The 19,417-nt window shown below is 42.5% G+C and overlaps 2 protein-coding genes across 5 annotated transcripts in view; one reads left to right on the top strand and one right to left on the bottom strand.

Annotated features, from left to right (window-relative positions):
* CACNA2D4 (calcium voltage-gated channel auxiliary subunit alpha2delta 4) overlaps positions 1-19,417 on the bottom strand; it is a 303,483-nt gene that overhangs the window by 56,290 nt on the left and 227,776 nt on the right. The gene's annotated exons all lie outside the window — the stretch shown is intronic.
* The window catches only part of LRTM2 (leucine rich repeat transmembrane protein 2), a 96,064-nt gene continuing 83,543 nt past the window's right edge, over positions 6,897-19,417 (top strand). For both annotated transcript variants that reach the window (XM_089671814.1, XM_089671816.1), the window contains exon 1: positions 6,897-7,336. The gene's annotated coding sequence lies outside the window, so the exon portion shown is untranslated. The remainder of the gene's footprint in view (positions 7,337-19,417) is intronic.

The following is a 19,417-nucleotide window of genomic DNA, read 5'->3' on the forward strand; positions in this document are numbered from 1 at the left end:
AGATACTGTATATGGCCAGTAGCCTTCAATACTGATCGCTGGAAAACCAAACCCTGGGCAGAAGTCAAACATTGTGCCATGCATGTATCAAGGTACATGTGTTATATGGCTGTTTAATGTTCTCAGAGAATTTCTATAGTGAACTTCCACTTTAAAGTCTTGTGTTTGTAATATATCTCTACAATATCTGCTTATTAGGAAAAATAGAGAAAGAAATACAGAGAAGTGAGGGGAAGAGAAGGAGAGGCAGTAACAGAAAGAGGAAGAGAGAGATATGGGAGAGAGAGAGAGAAAGAGTAAAAGAGAAAGAGATGGTCAGTGGAGAAGGAAGAAAAAAAAAAGGAGAGAAGTACACTGGAAAAGAGGAATAGACAACGACAGGGAGAAGAAGAGAGAGATGTAAAGACTGTGAAGAAGGACAGAGAGGAGGACAGGGAGAAAGGATGGGACAGACAGAAGAAGAAAAATAACATAAAATTACCAAAAATCGAAATGTCACCAATGGAATGTCCCTGTTTTTAAGCAAAATCTGATACATTTCATATTTTATTTACACTGGGCAGCAGAGTGCTGCTTATAGCTCCTCCTTTTCCAGCTGAGAAGTCCGCAGTGCCCATCAGTTGTTAGTGACAGTTTGTCTGCTGTGTGCAGGAAGGAATCTTTTTTCTGGATACTTTTAAAGGGTCTGTCCACCCAAAAGTGACACTACATAATGCATGGTGGCACGTCCAGCCAAGTTTCTGTTTGTTCACACTGGAGTTTTGGATGTTTCCACCAACCTTTCTGTGTCTTTGCTCCTGTTACCTTGTCCAGAATATAAAATAAATAAAGGTCCAGCAGGGATGGTAGGAATCATAAGGGCCTCAGCAGGTGGGCAGACCTAGGGACTCAGTGCAGAGACAGTGGGGTCCCCTCATAAAGGGCACAACAGGTGTGCAGCCCTGGAAATGAAGCATACAGATGGTGGGATTCCCTCACACTGGACGCACCAGGTGTGCAGACTCAGAAACACAACGCAGGGATGGTGAGAACCCCTCATAATGGGCACAGGAGGTGTGCAGACCCAGGAACTCGGCACACAAATGGTGGAAACCAATCATAATGGGCACAAGGAGGTGTGCAGACCCAGGAATTCGGCACAGAAATGGTGGGAACCCCTCATAATGGGCAGAGTAGATGTGCAGATGCACAAATTCAGTGCACGGATGGTGGGACCCCTTATAATGGGCACAGGTGGTATGCAGACCCAGGAACTCTGCACACAAATGGTGGGAACCCCTCATAATGGGCAGAGCAGATGTGCAGATGCACAAATTCAGTGCATGGATGGTGGGACCCCTTATAATGGGCACAGGTGGTGTGCAGACCCAGGAACTCAGCACAAGAAAGGTGGTAGCCCCTCATACAGCAGACGTGCAGACCTGGAAACTCAGTGCAGGGATGGTGGGGGTTTCTTCTGACTACAGCAGGTGTGCAGACTTGGGAATTCAGCACAGAGATGGTGGGAGCCCTCCATGATGTGCACAGCAGGTGTGCAAACATAAAAAAGAAAATGGTGTTGCGCTTCCTTACACAGTGCCTAAATACACCTATATACCATAATTAGTGCATAAATGTAAATCTCAAATAAATTCTAACAAAAAGAAATATACAAATCAAAAAAGGACAATATCATGTGATAATATGCAAAAAAATATATAAATGTGTAAACGAGAAATAGACATCACACACTGGAGAAAATGGTGAGACAATGTACATGCATCCCTTAAACAGTGAGAAAAGTGACATAAATGACAAATAAACACAGTGAAAATGGCATAAAATATGCCTGAAACAGTGCCGTGACCAGAAGACTCACAACTGGTGTGAATAATATACAGTGAGACTGTCTGGATAAAAACCTGACTCAAAATCAAATTTTCAGACCACACAAAGTCCTTCCACATAAATGTGTTACAAGATGTGATAAGTGACCAAAATAAACAATTTATGACTGGTGATCAAATTCCTAATTGGGACATATTTATGTGAACACAAATGCATAAACAGTGTCACAACAATGTATCACAATGTGCTGCAAGAAACAAACAAAAAACATAAAAAAACCCTACTAGCCACGTAATGCCACAAATATTGTGCCACTAAATAATATAATAATGAGAAACAAATGTCCCCATGTGAACTCTTCAAAGTGAAAAAAATTCCATGGTGATACAGGTGATCTAGGTGAAAAAAATTGGGATCCATCACCAGCTAGATTGCCCCCTCACCTTCATACAGCGACCCCAAAAGGCCAATATGCCTCCATACTATAAGGTGTACCAATACGGCCAATCAGCATAAACAAATTTGGTTTAGCAGTAGTGGTGGTATCCCCCTTATGGAACAATAGGTATTACCAATCCTGATGTCAGGATATCAAGTGGTGTGCAGACCCAGGAACTCAGCACAAGAAAGATGGTAGCCCCTCATACAGCAGATGTGCAGACCTGGAAACTCAGTGCAGGGATGGTGGGGGTTTCTTATGACTATAGCAGATATGCAGTTGGTTAGACCCCTTATAATGGGCACAGGTGGTGTGAAGACCCAGGAACTCAGCACAAGAAAGGTGGTAGTCTCTCATACAGCAGATGTGCAGACTTGGGAATTCAGCACAGAGATAATGGGGGCCTCTCATGATAGGCACAGCAGGTGTGCAGACCCCAGAACTCAGCACACAAATGGTGGTAACCCCTCATAACGGGCCTAGCAGGTGTGCAGATGGTGGGACCCCTTATAATGGGCACAGGTGGTGTGCGGTCTGCATACCACCTGTGCCCATTATAAGGGGTCAGACCATCTGTGCACTGAGTTTTTGTATCTGCACACCACCTGTGCCCATTATAAGGGGTCAGACCATCTGTGCACAGAGTTTTTGTTTCTGCACACCTGCTGTGCCCATTATGAGATGCTCCCACCTTTCTTGTGCTGAGTTCCTGGGTCTGCACACCACCTGTGCCCATTATAAGGAACTCAGCACAGGAAAGGTGGGAGCATCTCATAATGGGCACAGCAGATGTGCAGACCTGAACACTTAGTGCAGGGATGGTGGGGACCTCTTATAAGGACTACAGTAGGTGTGCAAACGTTGGAATTCAGCACAGAGATAGTGGGGGCCCCTCATAGTGGGTATATCAGGTGTGCAGATCCAGGAACTCAGCACACAAATGGTGAGGACACCTCATAATGGGCACAGCAGGTGTGCAGACCTGGAAATTCAGTGCGAGGGTGGTGGGAACCCCTCATAATGGGCACATTGGTGTGGAGATGCCAAAACTCAGTGCATAGATGGCTGGAAACCCTTATCATGGGAACTGGTGGTGTGCAGACCCCAGAACTCAGCACAAGAAAGGCAGGAGCCCCTCTTAGTGGCCACAGCAGATGTGCACACCCAGAAGCTCTGCGCAGGGATGGCAAGAACTCCTCATAATAGGCACAGCAGTTGTGCAACTGCAAAAACTCAGTGCATGGATTGGGGGAACCCCTTATAATGGGTGCAGGCCCAGGAACTCACACAAGAATGGTGGGAGTCCCTGATAATAGGCACAGCAGGTAGGAAGACACAAACATTCTGCGCACAGATCTCTCCTATTGAGTACCAGAAAGACACAAGAGATTGTCAGGTGTTTAAACTGTCCAGCATCCACCAAGCAATAATATATTAGTTTTGTGTGGACTGACCGCTTACATTTGTGAAGTTACTATTGTGAATTATTTAGACTTTTACAGTAATTATTTTACTACGGCCAGTTTTCAATGGAGTATTACTAGTCACTTATAGCTGTATACAACTGAGGGGGAATGCTGGGACATGTGCTTCTTGCAGACAGCCCATCACCTGCCTGAATTGGATTGTAATATGTGTTAATGGAGCAGAGCCCAGAATGGGTCTCCTTGTGCGTCATTGCTTGTGATGGTGTGTGTGACTTTGCAAGTTCACACTTCCTATTTCTGTACAGTGTGGAGAGTCGAGTGCAAGCAGGGAGGCTAAACGGAGCCAGTTCCTAACATATGTATATTAATGCATTGTCATCCCAATCCATCCATGGATCCGGCACCTAATAACCTCTCCATATACGTTACACACCGTGTTCTTATGCAGTGCGGTTGTATACTTGCCCTGCCATAGCTGACCTCCTTCTTTAGAAGTTTCTTTCAGAACTGTCATTCTGATCCTCTGGCTTTAATAGTTTGCGTTACTGAACCAGTCAAGCATCAAAAACTCTAACTTTACTTTTTAACTCAGCTCAACCTGACCCAAAAACACGGAAATTAGTGAATGTACTAATTACAGTTCAAAATGAATCCGCGTCTTTAGATTTTGACCACAGCAACAGGAAAAAGATTGTAATTTAAAGCTGAACTCCAGAATAGTCAACTATTGTGTAAATACAAGAGTCATGTGCATTCTTACTCGAATCCTGGTGTTGCTTTGTGTATTTCTTCTAGATCTGTGTAGTAATCCAGCGTGGAACTCTGCGCAGGAGTGTCCTGTAATAAAGACCAGTCACTGCTGCCTTCGCAGCCTGTAGTGGGTGGGGTCTGCACACTGATGATGTCACTGCTCCCTTTACAGGGTAATATCTGAGTTTGCACTGACATTTGGTGCACAAACAGTGGATTTATATCCTCTGTGGCTATTGAGGAATATATTTAGATAACAATTTTTGTGACTGGAGTTCAGTTTTAAAGTGTAGGTCTCTTTTCTTCTCTCTCCTCTAGTTTTGAATAATTAAAAAAATAAATATATATATATATATATATATATATATACACAGTTGTGTTCAAAATATCAGCAGTGTGTTGAAAAAAGTGAATAAAGCTCAAAATCCTTCTAATAGCTTTTATTTACATACACACAAATGCATTGGGAACACTACACATTCTATTCCGAATCAAAACATGAAGAAAAATATATCAAATTTGTGTTGTTCCTATAAAAAAATTGAAGAAAAGTGAATATTAGACTGTTCAAAAAAATAGCAGTGTTTGTATTCTTCTTTACAAACTCAAACATTCACTATATAAACTGAAAAATGTTTGAAGATTTTGCTTTCCTTTGAATCACTTAATGAATATTTGGTTGTATAAGCACTGTTTCTGAGAACTGCTGTACATCTGTGTTGCATGGAGTCAACCAACTTCTGGCACCTGTGATCAGGTATTCCAGCCCAGGATGATTGGACTACATTCCACAGTTCTTCTCTATTTCTTGGTTTTGCCTCAGAAACTGCATTTTTGATGTCACCCCACAAGTTTACTATTGGATTAAGATCCGGGGATTGGGCTGGCCACTCCATAACACAATCTTGTTGGTCTGGAACCAAGATGTTACATGTTTACTGGTGTGTTTGGGGTCGTTGTCTTGTTGGAACACCCATTTCAAGGGCATTTCCTCTTCAGCATAAGGCAGCATGACCTCTTCAAGTATTCTGATGTATTCAAACTGATCCATGATCCCTGGTATGCGATAAATAGGTCCAACACCGTAGTATGAGAAACATCCCCATATCATGATGCTTGCACAACCATGCTTCACTGTCTTCACAGTGTACTGTGGCTTGAATTCAGTGTTTGGGGGTCGTCTGACAAACTGTCTCCAGCCACTAGACCCAAAAAGAACAATCTTACTTTCATCGGTCCACAAAATGTTGCGCCATTTCTCTTTAGGCCAGTCAATGTGCTCTTTGGCAAATTGTAACCTCTTCAGCACGTCTTTTTTTCAATAGTGGGACTTTGCGGGGGCTTTTTGCAGATAGCTTGGCCTCACATAGGCAGCTTCTAATTGTAACAGTACTCACAGGTAACTTTACACCTTCTTTGATCTTCCTGGAGCTGATTGTTGGCTGAGTCCTTGCCATTTTGGCTATTCTTCTATCCATTTGAATGGTAGTTTTTCGCTTTCTTCCACATCTTTCAGGTTTTGGTTGCCATTTTAAAGCATTTGCGATCATTTTAGCTGAGCAGCCTATCATTTTCTGCACTTCTTTATATGTTTTCCCCTCTCCAATCAACTTTTTAATCAAGTTACGCTGTTCTTCTGAACAATGTCTGGAACGACTCATTTTCCTCAGAATTTCAGAGAGAAATGCACTGTAACCAGCATGTACAACATTTGCTGCCTTCCTTCCTTAAATAAGGGCAATAATTGCCACCTGTTTTTCAACGATTGAATAACCTCACTAATAGAACTCCACACTGCTATTATTTTGAACATGCCCCTTTCAATTAGTGATTTAATTACACAGAATCAGCAGCATGCATGTCATGACTGTTGGGTCTGTTGGATTTCTATTACTCTACTACACCTGCTAGTAAATTATTTGCCATGTAGAAATATAATTTCTACCAAAAACAGTGATTGATTTGGTTATTGATGTCTGACTGCTATTATTTTGAACACAACTGTATATATATATATATATATATATATATCAGACTGAGGGGTCTCACAACACTGTAAGCAGACTTGAATCCATTACAAATTGCTGGCAGTCTAACATGTTTCAGGCATTGAAAGTAAGAGGTGTTTAAGCAGAACACAGAAGGAGCAGAAAGAGGACCTCTGTAGTGCAATGATCCCCATTCACCTTCCAATCAGCAGGCAGGTAACAGTAGAAGCACCATGCTGGATGTGAAGTATGGTAGGGGCTGTGTGAATCACATGACTGGCTGAACAGATTTACAAGGCTTTTGGAAGACAAAACAGCTCTTATACTGTACATGTATTTCAGCCTTTCCTTGTTGGAAAAATGAATTGTGACAACATGGGGCATTAGTATCTTTGTCAAGTGTGATTCACGGCGGTGTGGCATGTTTGCTCATCCGATAACATTTCAGTGGCTCTGGAGCTGCTGGAAATGAGCTGTGTTCATCGGAGGTGGTGTAGTCCTTTACACGCCTGTACGTGTAGAGTGTGTGACAGAGCGAGTCTCAGTGCAGTGTGTGTCTGTCATTAGACACAACCGTCTCTCCTCGCACTCCCCCTTCCCCGGGCTTCCCTGTCTCTCCTCTGCTGTTCTGTCTCTGTAATCATCTGTACGCGTCCCCTCCATCCGCTGGATTTCATCCCCCTCCTCTCTGCCCCCCCCAATCTATTCTCCCCCTGGAGCAGCGACAACTGAAGCAGCGCTGGGGCTCTCCTCCTCCTTGGCATCAACAGACTGAAGGGTCATTATTTTCTTTTTTTTTTTTTTTTTTATCTGGGGGTCCATGCCTGGCTTGCACGGTGGGGGTCCTGCTCATTCATTCCCGGCTGCCATCCATTCATCGGTTCGTCAGACCTCCAGAGGGAAAGGTAAGGAGGATGGCGTGGATGAACTGTGGTACGGTGTGAATGGGGAGTGTGGACGGCAGCAGGTGCCAGACCAGGTGAGGGCTGGACGCTGGCAGGCAGATTTTGCATACCTGATGTCAACAATAAGATGTGACTGAAGCCAGCCAATGCCTCCTTCTTTAACTCTAACCGAGCTGAACTGCAGGTCTCTGTCATTGGTGGGTCAAGCAACAGGGCAGCCATGTACACTGAGGGGGGCTGTCCAGATACAGTCCTTGAGGGCCACTGCTACGCCATGGGTTTTGGCTTAGTAAACAGTTCCACAATTCATTAGCGTCTATTAACTGGGTAAATCTGCGGAAGGGCTATGGCCCTTGAAGACCAAGTTGGACAACCCTACTGTGTTATATGTCTTACAAAAAAAAAAAAACTGTCCAGATCCAGTCCTCAAGGGCCCAATACAGGCCACTATATCTCCCTTTGAAATAAATTGGGTTTTTTCTCAAGCTTACTAGATTTAATGTTGTTAATGTATGGAGTCTTAAGATTGAAAGGGCAATGCCTTGAAGAATGGACATCAATGGAAGGATACAAGTATGGCAGCTTGTGGATAGATCAGATAACCTGTGGCTCAATGTGCAACTGTAGTGGGACCATAAGTTCCAGCATAGCAGACATAAACTACAATGAAGACAAAAGCTTTATTCTATGGCGAAAAATTAAAGTGTGTCTAAACGCAAGAGCAAAAACGTAATATATTGCAGCTTACCAGTCCTTACATGTGGTGGCTACATTGGTTTTCCTTTATTTTAACCTGATAATCTTGCCAGTGACACACTTACTGTTGAGGGTGACGACGCTTACTCACTGTACTATTATCTATGCAAGGGCTGTCTCCCCAGGCTGCTTTTCTGATTTGAACTAAAAACACCTCCCCCTCTCCTCATAGGGGAGATGTTCTGTAGTTCACTGAAGATTTCAGTTCAGTTCACAGGAAGTTATATGGACAATGGATTTCTGGCTGGGTCAACTAGATTTTGTCTCTATTTTCAGAAAATGGCTTAGCCTGAAAAATTGAAAACTAATGCGGCCATCACATCCAAGGACTGGTACTCTGCAATATATTACATTGTTGTTCTTCAGCGCCTTGAATACTGCACAATATAGAAGTACAGCAGCTTGCTTAGAACAGATAACCTGTGGCTCAGTGTGCAGCCCTTGTAGAAGTGAAGTCCCAGCATAGCAGACATACACTTCAAGAGCATTTTGTTCTCTATTATTAATATAATTGTAATACCGGATTTATATAGTACCAACAGTTTTGCAACGCTTTAAAAACAAATGGGGGCAGTTCAGTTACAACACAATTTAATACAAGAGGGATCAGAAGACCCTGCCCGTAGAAGCTTACACTCTAAAAGGGAAGGTCAAATGATATAAAAGGTAAGAACTGTTTAGAAACAGCTGATGGAGAAAGTAGAAGCACAGTTTATGAGGTTGAGGTGGGATAGGTTTTCCAGAACGATGAGTTTTCAGGGATCACCTAGGCCAGTGGTGGTCAAATTTCTTGATATAATGGGCCTCAAGTGAGGCCGTTGACATCCCCAAAGTGCCACTTGTAAAATGTTTGTATTCATTATTAATAATGCAATACCACAGAGACTGTAGAACATGCAACAGAAGACAGTTAGAGACTGACAACATGCTATAGGACTTGCCGGAGATTGTGATCATGCTATAATAGTTGTTGAAAACTGGGGACATGCCTCAGAAGATGTCAAAGACCAGAGACAAATTATATGAGACTGTTTCATATATTGTCCTGCAATTGCAGTAAACTCTAACACAGATGTAGGGTCCTCAATGGCCACAAACAGTGCCAAAGGGTCGCAGCTTGGACACCAGGGGCCTAAGCAGACAGAGTCGGACAGTATATGACAGGCTGGGGTAAGGAGTTCCACAGGATGAGAGAGGCTCTGAAGAAGTCCTGGAGACGAGCATGGGAGGAAGCGAAAAGGGAGCTAGAGAGAAGGAGGTATTGAGAGGAGTGGAGAGGACAGTTTAGATGATATTTTGAGATCAGGCGATGTAGCTCGGAGCAGATTTGTAAATGGCTTTGTCAACATTCAGAATTTTATTTGCTGGGAAAATGAAATCCAGTGGAGGGACTGGCAGAGGGAGATGGAGGAATGTAGCAGCCGTATTCATGATAGACCAAAGGGGGGCTAGCCTGTGTTAGAGGTAGGCCAACGAAGAGGGTGTTGCAATAGTCAAGGCAAGAGATAACAAGGAATAGAATTAGTAGCCTTTGGTTAAGAAGGGGTGACTTTTGAAGATGGTATGGCAGTTAAGGCAGCCAGATTTGGACAGCCATTGGATGTAGCTGAAAGGAGAGGTCACAGCCACAGAATATACCTAGCACCCTGGAATAAGGGGAAGGACTGACAGTGCCATTGATCTCGATGGAAAAGTCAGGGGGGGGGGGGGAGACAAAGCTTTGTTCTACAGTCACAAATTAAACTTCTGATTGAGAAGGTTCTCCATCTGAAGGTTAATTAGATGAATATAAATATTCAGCTTGCCACTAATTTTACAATCATCTCCAATGATTGCCTTTGATTTGTTTCCTCCATTATTGTGTTACAAGACTGATGCAAGCAGCATTTAAATCTGTTGCATCCCTTGTCATAACTGCATTCTGCATGATACATCACCTCCAGTATCCATTATAAAGTCAATATATTGAATCAGACTTCACCTTGATATCTACATCGTGGGTTATGCAGAACCTTCAAACGCAATAACAGCTGATATCACTTTGACAGTTCCATTAGCTACAAAGTTGATTGTAAACGTGGTTGTAAACCCTAACATATATCCAGTGAAGTGACTGGCCTCATTTGATACACAGATGGGAAACAATTCATTCTACAGAATATAACTGGATACTAACATTTATAGGTAAAGTTGATCCAGAGAATATCCGATTGCCTCTCATTGGATCAGAAAGGAATTTTTTCCCCTGCAGGAGCAAATTGGATCATGTTTTGCTGGGGTTTTTTTTGCCTTCCTCTGGACCAACTGTGGGTATAGGATTATAATTTTTTTTTTTTGTTGAACTGGATGGACTTTAGTCTTTTTTCAGCCAGACTAACTATGTACACAAGTTGCACTTGTTTATCTAAAGCCTTCAGTCCCCTACATCTATTCAAAGTGCAGAATGTACATAGGATCTCTCAGCTGTGGAAAGCAGGGTCGGAGAGCTGAAGTTACATCTGTGAGGAGAGCTCTGAGAGCTGATTGGAGGGAAGAGACACACACAATTTTTTTTAAACAACACACAGGAACAGAGCTGAGGCTGTTAGTCACAGGCTGTTCCCTCCCCTGTCACCATTGTTCTCTTGGTGTCAGGAAAACTTATTAAAAGTGACTCATGCTGATAACAGAGGAACAAGGCAGCAGACAGAAATGACACTTAGTGCTCTGAATTGCGACAAGTATAAATTATAGAGGGATATGCTTTGTACATTTTTCATGTCTGAGGTTTACAACCACTTTAAGGCTGAACTCCAGGCAAACAAATAAAATGCAAATGTGGCAACTCTTTTACCTTTCACTTGAATTTTTCCTTTCCATCTAGTCCTAAGAGTTACACAGCTCTGCCACACAGCAGAGCCCTTTCTGGCTGGGGAGAAGATCTAAGTTTCCTCATCAGTTCAGTAACACTTACAGGCCTTTTCCACCCTTCAGCCTGTGATTGGACAGTGAAGAAGAGGCAGGAGAGTGATGAGCTAATCTCTCTGCCACCCTGCTCTTTACTTCTTTAAGCATATCCCTTGTTGGCACATAAGCATTGCAGCAACACCTGATTGGCTCCTTATACTACTTTTCCTTCAACCATTCTGAGCTCTGCTTTACATTGGCTGCAAGGCTGATACCAAGTTAAATTCAGGTAGTTACACAGCTTGCATTTAAAAAATACATTTAACGATGTACTAATGAATACAGAGGTGCACATATTACCTATCAAGGCTCCTGTCCAGGACTGTAATTACTACAAGGGATTGTCAGAGACTAAGGACATACTGTAAAGAAATGTCAGAGACTGCAGACATACTACACGAGATTGTCAGAGACTGAATACATACTACAGGAGATTGCCAGAGACTGGGGACATACTGTGGAAGACTGTCAGAGACTGGGACATAGCACAAAAGATTGTCAGAGACTGAAAAGATACAATAGGAAATTCTCAGAGATTTAGGGCATACCATAAGAGACTGTCAGAGACAGGAGGCATAGCACAGGAGATTTCAGGGACGGTGACATACTATATAAGATTGCCAGAGACCACAGAGAAATGATAGATTTTCAGGGACTGGGGACATACCACAAAGATTGGCAGAGACCGAAGATAAGAGATTGTCAGAGACTGAGAACATACTACAGGAGATTGTCAAAGACTTCTGACAAAGCACAAAAGATTTCAGGGACTGGGGATATTCTACAGCAGACTGACAAAAACTGGTAGCAGACTAAAGGAGATTGTCAGAAACTGGGAATATACTACACATGACTACCAAAGAGTGGCCACATTACCACAGGAGATGTACAAAACTGGGGTCATACTATAGAAGACTGTCAGAGACTGGAGACATACTACAGGAAAATATCAGAGACTGCAGACTTACTAGAGGATTGTCAGAGACTGCGGACTTACTACAGGAAAATGTCAGAGACTGCGGACTTACTACAGAGGATTGTCAGAGACTGCGGACTTACTACAGAGGATTGTCAGAGACTACAGACTTACTACAGAGGATTGCCAGAGACTGCGGACTTACTACAGAGGATTGTCAGAGACTGCAGACTTACTACAGAGGAATAGACTGCGGACTTACTACAGAGGAATGTCAGAGACTGTGGACTTACTACAGAGGAATGTCAGAGACTGTGGACTTACTACAGAGGAATGTCAGAGACTGCGGATTTACTACAGAGGAATGTCAGAGACTGCGGATTTACTACAGAGGATTATCAAAGGCTTCGGACATACTACAGGAGATTGTCAGAGACTGGGGACATTCTATAAGTGTTGTTTTAAACATTGAAAGTGTTGCAGGAAACAGTTAGAGACGGTCCTTTACAAATCAACACTCTCACTATTGCCTGTTGGGGCCTGAGGGCTATACAAGAAGTACCAAAGGGTCGCAGGTAAGGCACCAGGGGTGCTACATCTGGCGTGTTGTTGTGTATTTGCATTTTTGTGGGTTGTGTTTTACTGGCACAAAGTTAGCGCTGCTTTATATTTCCAAAATGAAAGGGAAATGAATCTTTGCTACAGTATGGGAAGAGCAATGTTATACTTTGTGGTGCTTTGAAATATCGATACTTCTGTAGCTGAAACAGCTTCTAATAAATCCCTGTGATGTTGCAAAACCCTGCACTGAAAGAACAAAAAAATAATTTTGAAATGTAATAAGCACTCCCATTAATTTATATTTTCTCAGTCATGATTGTAATGTTTCTGTTAGAAGTAATGACTGTAACAACTGTCACTTTCAAATTGATACTGGCTTGCTGTACCATATTTCCAATGCTGTACTGTAGGTTTTTAGATTCTCTCTCTGCTAATCTCTTTCACATGGGTATTGAACATAAATTAGCTAGCTGCTAATTTTACGACCATCTCCAATGATTGCATTTGATCTGTTTCCCACATTATTGTCAGCCAAGTCAGCCTTTGTTACAACAAGATTGTTGAAAGCAGCATTTAAATCTGCTGCATCCCTTGCCGTAATTGCATTCTTCGTGGTATGTCACCTCCAATATCCATTATAAAGTTGGACTATCGAATCAGACCTCACCTTGTTATCTAGACAGTGGGTTATGCAGAACCTTCAAGCTCCACAATAGTTGCTATCGCATGGCGGTCTCAATGGATGACTAGCTGAACTGTAGCTGAAACAGCTTTTAATAAATCCCTCTTACATACCAAAATCCTGCACTAAAATCCAGAAAAGATATATAAAATATGCAATATATACATGCTCCTTTTAAATATAATGTATATTTACAGTCATGATTGTAATGTTTCCATTAAATTAACTGTAGCTTTCAAATTGTTCCTGGCGTGCGGTACCATATTTCCTTTACTGTACTGCAGATTTTTAGATTCTCTCTCCACTAACCTCTTTCACATGGGTATTGAACTTAAAGAAAATGAAAGTGAAACTGAACATAAAAGACGAAAAACAGCCAACAAGTAGGATTTTTATGACAGAAGAGACCCTATTGGTGGTGCCAACGGGAGCACTGATAACACAGCGCTGGAGGTGATCGCTTGGCAGGTAAGTCTGTGCATACTAGCACATTATGGGTAACAGCTTCTAGGGCCCCATTAAAATGATATTAAAGCGTCTGTTATTTTTAATTAAAATAATAAACATATTATACTTACCTGTTCTGTGCAATGGTTTTGCCTCTTCTCGGGTCCTCGCTGGTGCTCTTGGCTCCTCCCCCCACCCAGTGCCCCTATGAAAAGCCACTTTTCACGGGGGCACTCGTGCAGGCTCACCCCCAAGCCTCCCTGCCTGCATCAACTGACACAGACAAAGGGGATTGACCCTGCTCCCCCCCCCCCCCGCTCTCTCATAACTGGATTTGATTGACAGGAGCTATCAATCTGCCCAGTGAGGAGGGACAGAGCCAGGAGAGCCACATTGGATCGATATGGGCTCAGGTAAGTATAAGGTCTGGATACTGTATAGAATACATTAAATTAAAAAACCTTGAGGCTTTAGAACCACTTAAAAAAACGGCACAGGTTTAATTCTGCTTAAGGTGTGCTAAAAACGCTTAAAGAATTCTAAAATGACTCCTAATAATCTGAGAGCCCAATTTAGCATGCCTTAAGCACACTTGAAACTAATTAAAGCTTGATGACACTTGCTTTTAAATGTGAGCAGAGAAGGCATTGGAAGATGAATGTTTGTCTGTGCAGCTGAATGCAAACTCCTAGGGCTTGTTCACACTTGTCTTTATTTTTAACTCTTGCCAAACGCCCCTATAGCATTTGACAGGCATTTGGGAAGCGTTTTTAACACTCCTCAAACACCCTATGCGCAGTTTTGAGACATTTGATAGGCGTTTGCCAAGCATTAAAACTGCACCATAAATGCCTATAATGAAGTTAAATGGTATTAACGCTCCGCAACCGCGTGCCAGGCGTTTGAGGAGCAGCACCATAGACTCGAATGGGAGGCTTCAACTTCTCCTGACTCGACATGAGGCGTCCGTTTTGCCGCGACAAGACGCTAATGCTTTAGTGTGAAGAGCACTGTGTGCTGCCATGTGCAGAATTTTCATAGGCATTTGAGAAGCATTAAAAACGCTTCTCAAATGCCTGTCTGACACCTGCTGACAAAGCTAGTGTGAATGTAGCCTTACTGCAGCAATATTATACAAAGGTAGCACGGAATTCTCACCAAAATGCAATATGGCAACTAAGGGTAGAGCCCAAAAACTGGGAAAAAAGTGGGGCCAAGGGATGGGGGTGTTGTTTAAATTCTGTGTTTAGAATGCAAAAATCTTTAGTTAAGTTCAGAATCCCATGTAACATCCCATTTATTACAATACATTCCCATCTCATCCAGCAAGTCACTGCTTATTACAGAAAAGGAAGGAGTTCCATCATTACAAATGGCAAATTATTTCATTACAAAGACACCCAATGAATGTAATGGAAGAGATTCTAATTCTAGGTTGAAGAAGAGCTCCATTCTAAAAGGAAAAGGAGGTATCGTCTTAAAATTAGAAACTGCTATATCAATTACAGTTAAATCTGTTTATATTTTACTGTCCCTGATGCGAATGTCATGCTAAAGACATTTTTAAATAAACCTGCTGTCATTACATGATGTAGTGCCCTCCTCTAGTTGGGTTGCAAGGCTAAATTTCGTTTTTGGCTTCACTGCAGTCAGTGGAGCAGTAACCTATTGTTTATAGTTGGGTATTTGATTTTTCTCACCTGCATCAAGAGTCAAATGACCAGTATGAATATTCATCATGCCCCAGCCAATCCCTGAAAGGAGGTGTCCAGAAAGTGGCTGGGGAGGAGATAAATGTTTTGGGAGGCATTAAGTGTTCCTTCCTTTCCAGGGATGGATCCAGTTCTCCTGGAACTTTTGCCCAGTTCACCTGAGAAATCACTTTGAAAAATACACCCCTAGCTTTTCTGGCCGTGGCCATCTTAAGTAAGGGAAGGTGATTAATGTAGCATTTACTTCCTGGAATCCATCTGCCCTTAGCTCAGGCATGCATGCAGGAGGGTGTGCTTAGCTCAGAAAGCTCCTCCTCCCTCCCTGGGATGTATGACATCATTTTGCGTAGGCCTGGAAACCTGGAAGTAACTTAAGAAATGTAAAAAAAATGGAAATAAGTAAATATGATATACTTTCCTATCTATTTACTAATGCTAGCAACATAGGGATTAAAAGTTGTCAATGTTGATTGAGAGAGAATGAAGTTCTGCTTTAAAGAAGATTAGTGAGAAGCTGTCCTCCTGTCATTTTTTTGCTATTGTTTGATTGTATCCTGATCCCTGAACCCCACTCAAGTTAAAGATATCCCCTAGACTGAGCCTGTATTGTCAGTGTGCATGGAACGGTGTTTGTGTCAGGCAGCCTCTTTACTAGCAAAGAGACCTGAGCATATTCACAGTGGCCCCTCAGGGGGTAAGTGCTACAATACCATTTTGTAGACCCAGTAACATCATTACTGGGTCGCTGTGCTTCTCTATGCAAAGCAGTCAGATCAAAGCCTTAACAACACCAATGCTGGAGCATTATGGCTGCTTGCTGTGGGGGCAGTTGGCAGGAGGGAGGGGCCAGGATCACCAGCGGAGAACCTGAGAAGAGGAGGATCCAGGCTACTTTGTGCAAAAACCACTGCACACAGCAAGAAAATATGACACATTTGTTATTTAAAAAAAAAACAAGACTTTAGTATCACTTTAATCCGCTTCCCGACTGCCCTATAGTAGAACTACTGCTACAGGGCGACAGAGCTGCGCAAAATCACGTATATAAACATGATTTTGTATTTTCAGGTAGGGCCATTGGTGGCTTCAGCTGTCAATCACCGGGTCCCGGCCGGAGATTGCCCGCTGGTAACTGGCAATTGCCGAGTATCACTGATGGGGGAGAAGTCTGTATGTAAACAATCTAAAAAGGAAAAGAACAGTGAGCGCTGGTCCTAAAACAGCGGCTAAGCACTCTAAGCAACCGATATATACTTAAACAGAATAACATAAAAAATTAGCGCTGCACTATTTCTTATGTTTGTATGTAAACAATACCGATCTTTCCCCTGTCAGCTCCAGCACGCTGCTTTGTATTGCTCTGCATAGCAGAGCAATACAAAGCAGCGTGCTTATACAGTAAAACACACACAGTAATACAGCACACAGTTAACCCTTTGATTGCCCCAGATGTTAACCCCTTCCTGCCAAGTGTCATTAGTACAGTGCCAGTGCTTTTTATTAGCACTGATCACAAGATTAGTGTCACTGGGGATATCAGTGACAGTTAGCCAGTTCCCCCCCAATGTCAGAATGCCTGCTGCAGTCCCACTATAAGTTGCTGATCGCTGCCATTACTAAAAAAAAAAATTCCAGTATATATATATATATCGCATCTGTAGATGCTATAACTTTAACGTAAACCAATTAATTTACACGTATTGGGTTTTTTTTAAGCAGAATACATTTTGGCATAAATTTATGACAAAATTTGATTATAATTTTTATACTGGACATGTTTAATAGCAAAAAGTCAAAAATATTGTTTTTTTTCTCAAAATTGTTGGTCTTTTTTTGTTTATAGCACAAAAAAAATAAAAACTGCAGAGGCGATCAAATACCACCGAAAGAAAGCTATATTTGTGAGAAAAAAAGGACGTACATTTTATTTGGGTGCAGCACTGCATGACCGCGCAGTTGTCAGTTAAAGTAACGCAGCGCTGTATCACGAAAAATGGCCTGGTCAGGAAGGGGGGAAAATCCTCTGGAGGGAAAGTGGGTAAAGAGATCTATGGTCACAGCATAGACTTTCATTTAATTACAGCATTGTAATAATAATAATACATACAATAGTTATATTTCACTATCCAACATAACATTACTTGGAAATTCTGCCTGTCTGCTGGTCATCTCTTTCCACAATTTTCTGGATTCCCTGCATGGGTTGCAGCTTCTCCTCTGCCGTTTACTTTCTATTTCTAAGAACTACATATCCCATGATACCATGATGCCTGCAAGTAGTGATTCCTGTACTGACTCCTCAGAAGGCAGGCTCTGTGAAATGTGTGACACAGCAGTGCCTACTACAGGGCATAGTGACTATGTGTCACAGAATTCAAGGAACTAAATGTGTGGGGGTCTTCACATAGTAAGCTAACTAACATCAAGATCATTCAGATTAATAGGAGTTGGCTAGAAATAATTAAAATACAATGTGGAAATGAATATATGGTTTTCTAATTTGACCATAGGTGGCTGCAAAGGCTAATTTACTTGCCCAATCCTCTGCTCCATTTGGTAGCTGGTGCTTTCTTCCCCTTCCCTGCAATACAGCAGTGGATTGTCCCTTGGGCGACCAATCTTACAGCCTATAGCAAGCGTGCAGAAGCAGAGAATCACCCCCCTTGACCTAAATGAGAACGTAACCCTTGCAATGCAGGGACAGCCCCACTGCATGAGAGGATTTATCCTTTCCCTGGAGTTTAGCTTTATTTGAATCTGATTTGGTACTAGCCTCTTGCAGTCCATGTACAGCAGAACTCAGACTGGCAAAGGGAGAAGGAGCCATTCAGTTGTGTTACATGCTCGTGTGTAAGAAGCATGCTGACAGTGGAAGAAAGCAAAGTGACAGAGGGTTGAACTCATCATTCTGCTGCTTCTCCTTTTCAATCCCAGGTCGGTGGAGGGATGAAACCTGTAAGTGTAAAATACAATCAGCTCTCCTGCCCTGCCAGACAGGGCTGTGTAAGCCTCAGAACTGGACTCCCAGAAACAGAAATCCATTAGGTTTTAGAAATTTCCATTCTTCACATGTTGAACCAGAATAAGAAAAAAATAGGTTATCGCCCATCAGAACGCTGCCACCTGGTGGTGACATAAGCATAAAGAACTTCATTTGTAACACAGACCATCTAGGTTTGAACTCCTCAGGAAGACATGTATGAATCTCTCTATGTAAGTCCCCATGGGCTGCCATCATTATACCTTTAAGATGACTCTGTCCTATTTCTAGATCTTCTCCAACCCCAGAATAGAAAACAGCGGATATTTTTGTCTGTTGTCTTTTCACCTCATCCCCAGACTGGGAGATTGTGTGAAATGCTGGCGGGTCTGTGTACAGTCAGATAAGCCATCTTTCGTCATCTGAAACCCTACAAACTCAATGGAGCCGACTTATCCTCCGGCATGAACTGATTAATGAATGACAAGGTCCGCTGCCAGTGTCACACAGACTTCTTTGTGTCGCAGGATGGCTGCGATAGGCATCATAACCCCACCATTATGTGGGTGATAATGTAGATCACTTTATAAAGCCAGGGATGCGGTTTTTAGATGGAGCAGAAAGGTGAATATTAAGGACAGGGTTGACGAGACAACTTATCTCCCCTCTCTGGGTGCAGGAGAGTTCTGGAGGAGATTGGGCTGTAATGATCTCAGGCCACAAAGATGCTGGTTGTCAAAATTCTAACTGAAATAAATCTCAGGAAGTAAGGTGTAAAGCAGAACACTTAGAAACATAGGAAGATTGAAGAGTGATGGCAGAAAACAACCAAGTGGTCCAAGGAGTCTGATCCTTTTATTTTTGTGTATTTTTCCCTTTTTAACCTTTTTTTCTCAATATAGAGAGGGAGAAAAGAAGAGCGGGGGAAGGTTTGAGGAAGAAATGAGAGAGAGAGGAAAGGGAAAGTGGAGAAGGAAAGAAGGAAAAAGGGAGAGGGGAGAAGGAGAGAGAAGAAGAAAGGGAGAGGGGATAAGGAGGAAAGGAGAAAGAAAGAGGGGAGTAGGAGGGAAGGAGAAAGAAA

This window comes from Staurois parvus, unplaced genomic scaffold, assembly GCF_062004578.1.
Source record: "Staurois parvus isolate SC_StPar_1 unplaced genomic scaffold, SC_StPar_1.0 ptg000114l, whole genome shotgun sequence".
In the NCBI taxonomy this organism is placed as follows: domain Eukaryota; kingdom Metazoa; phylum Chordata; class Amphibia; order Anura; family Ranidae; genus Staurois; species Staurois parvus.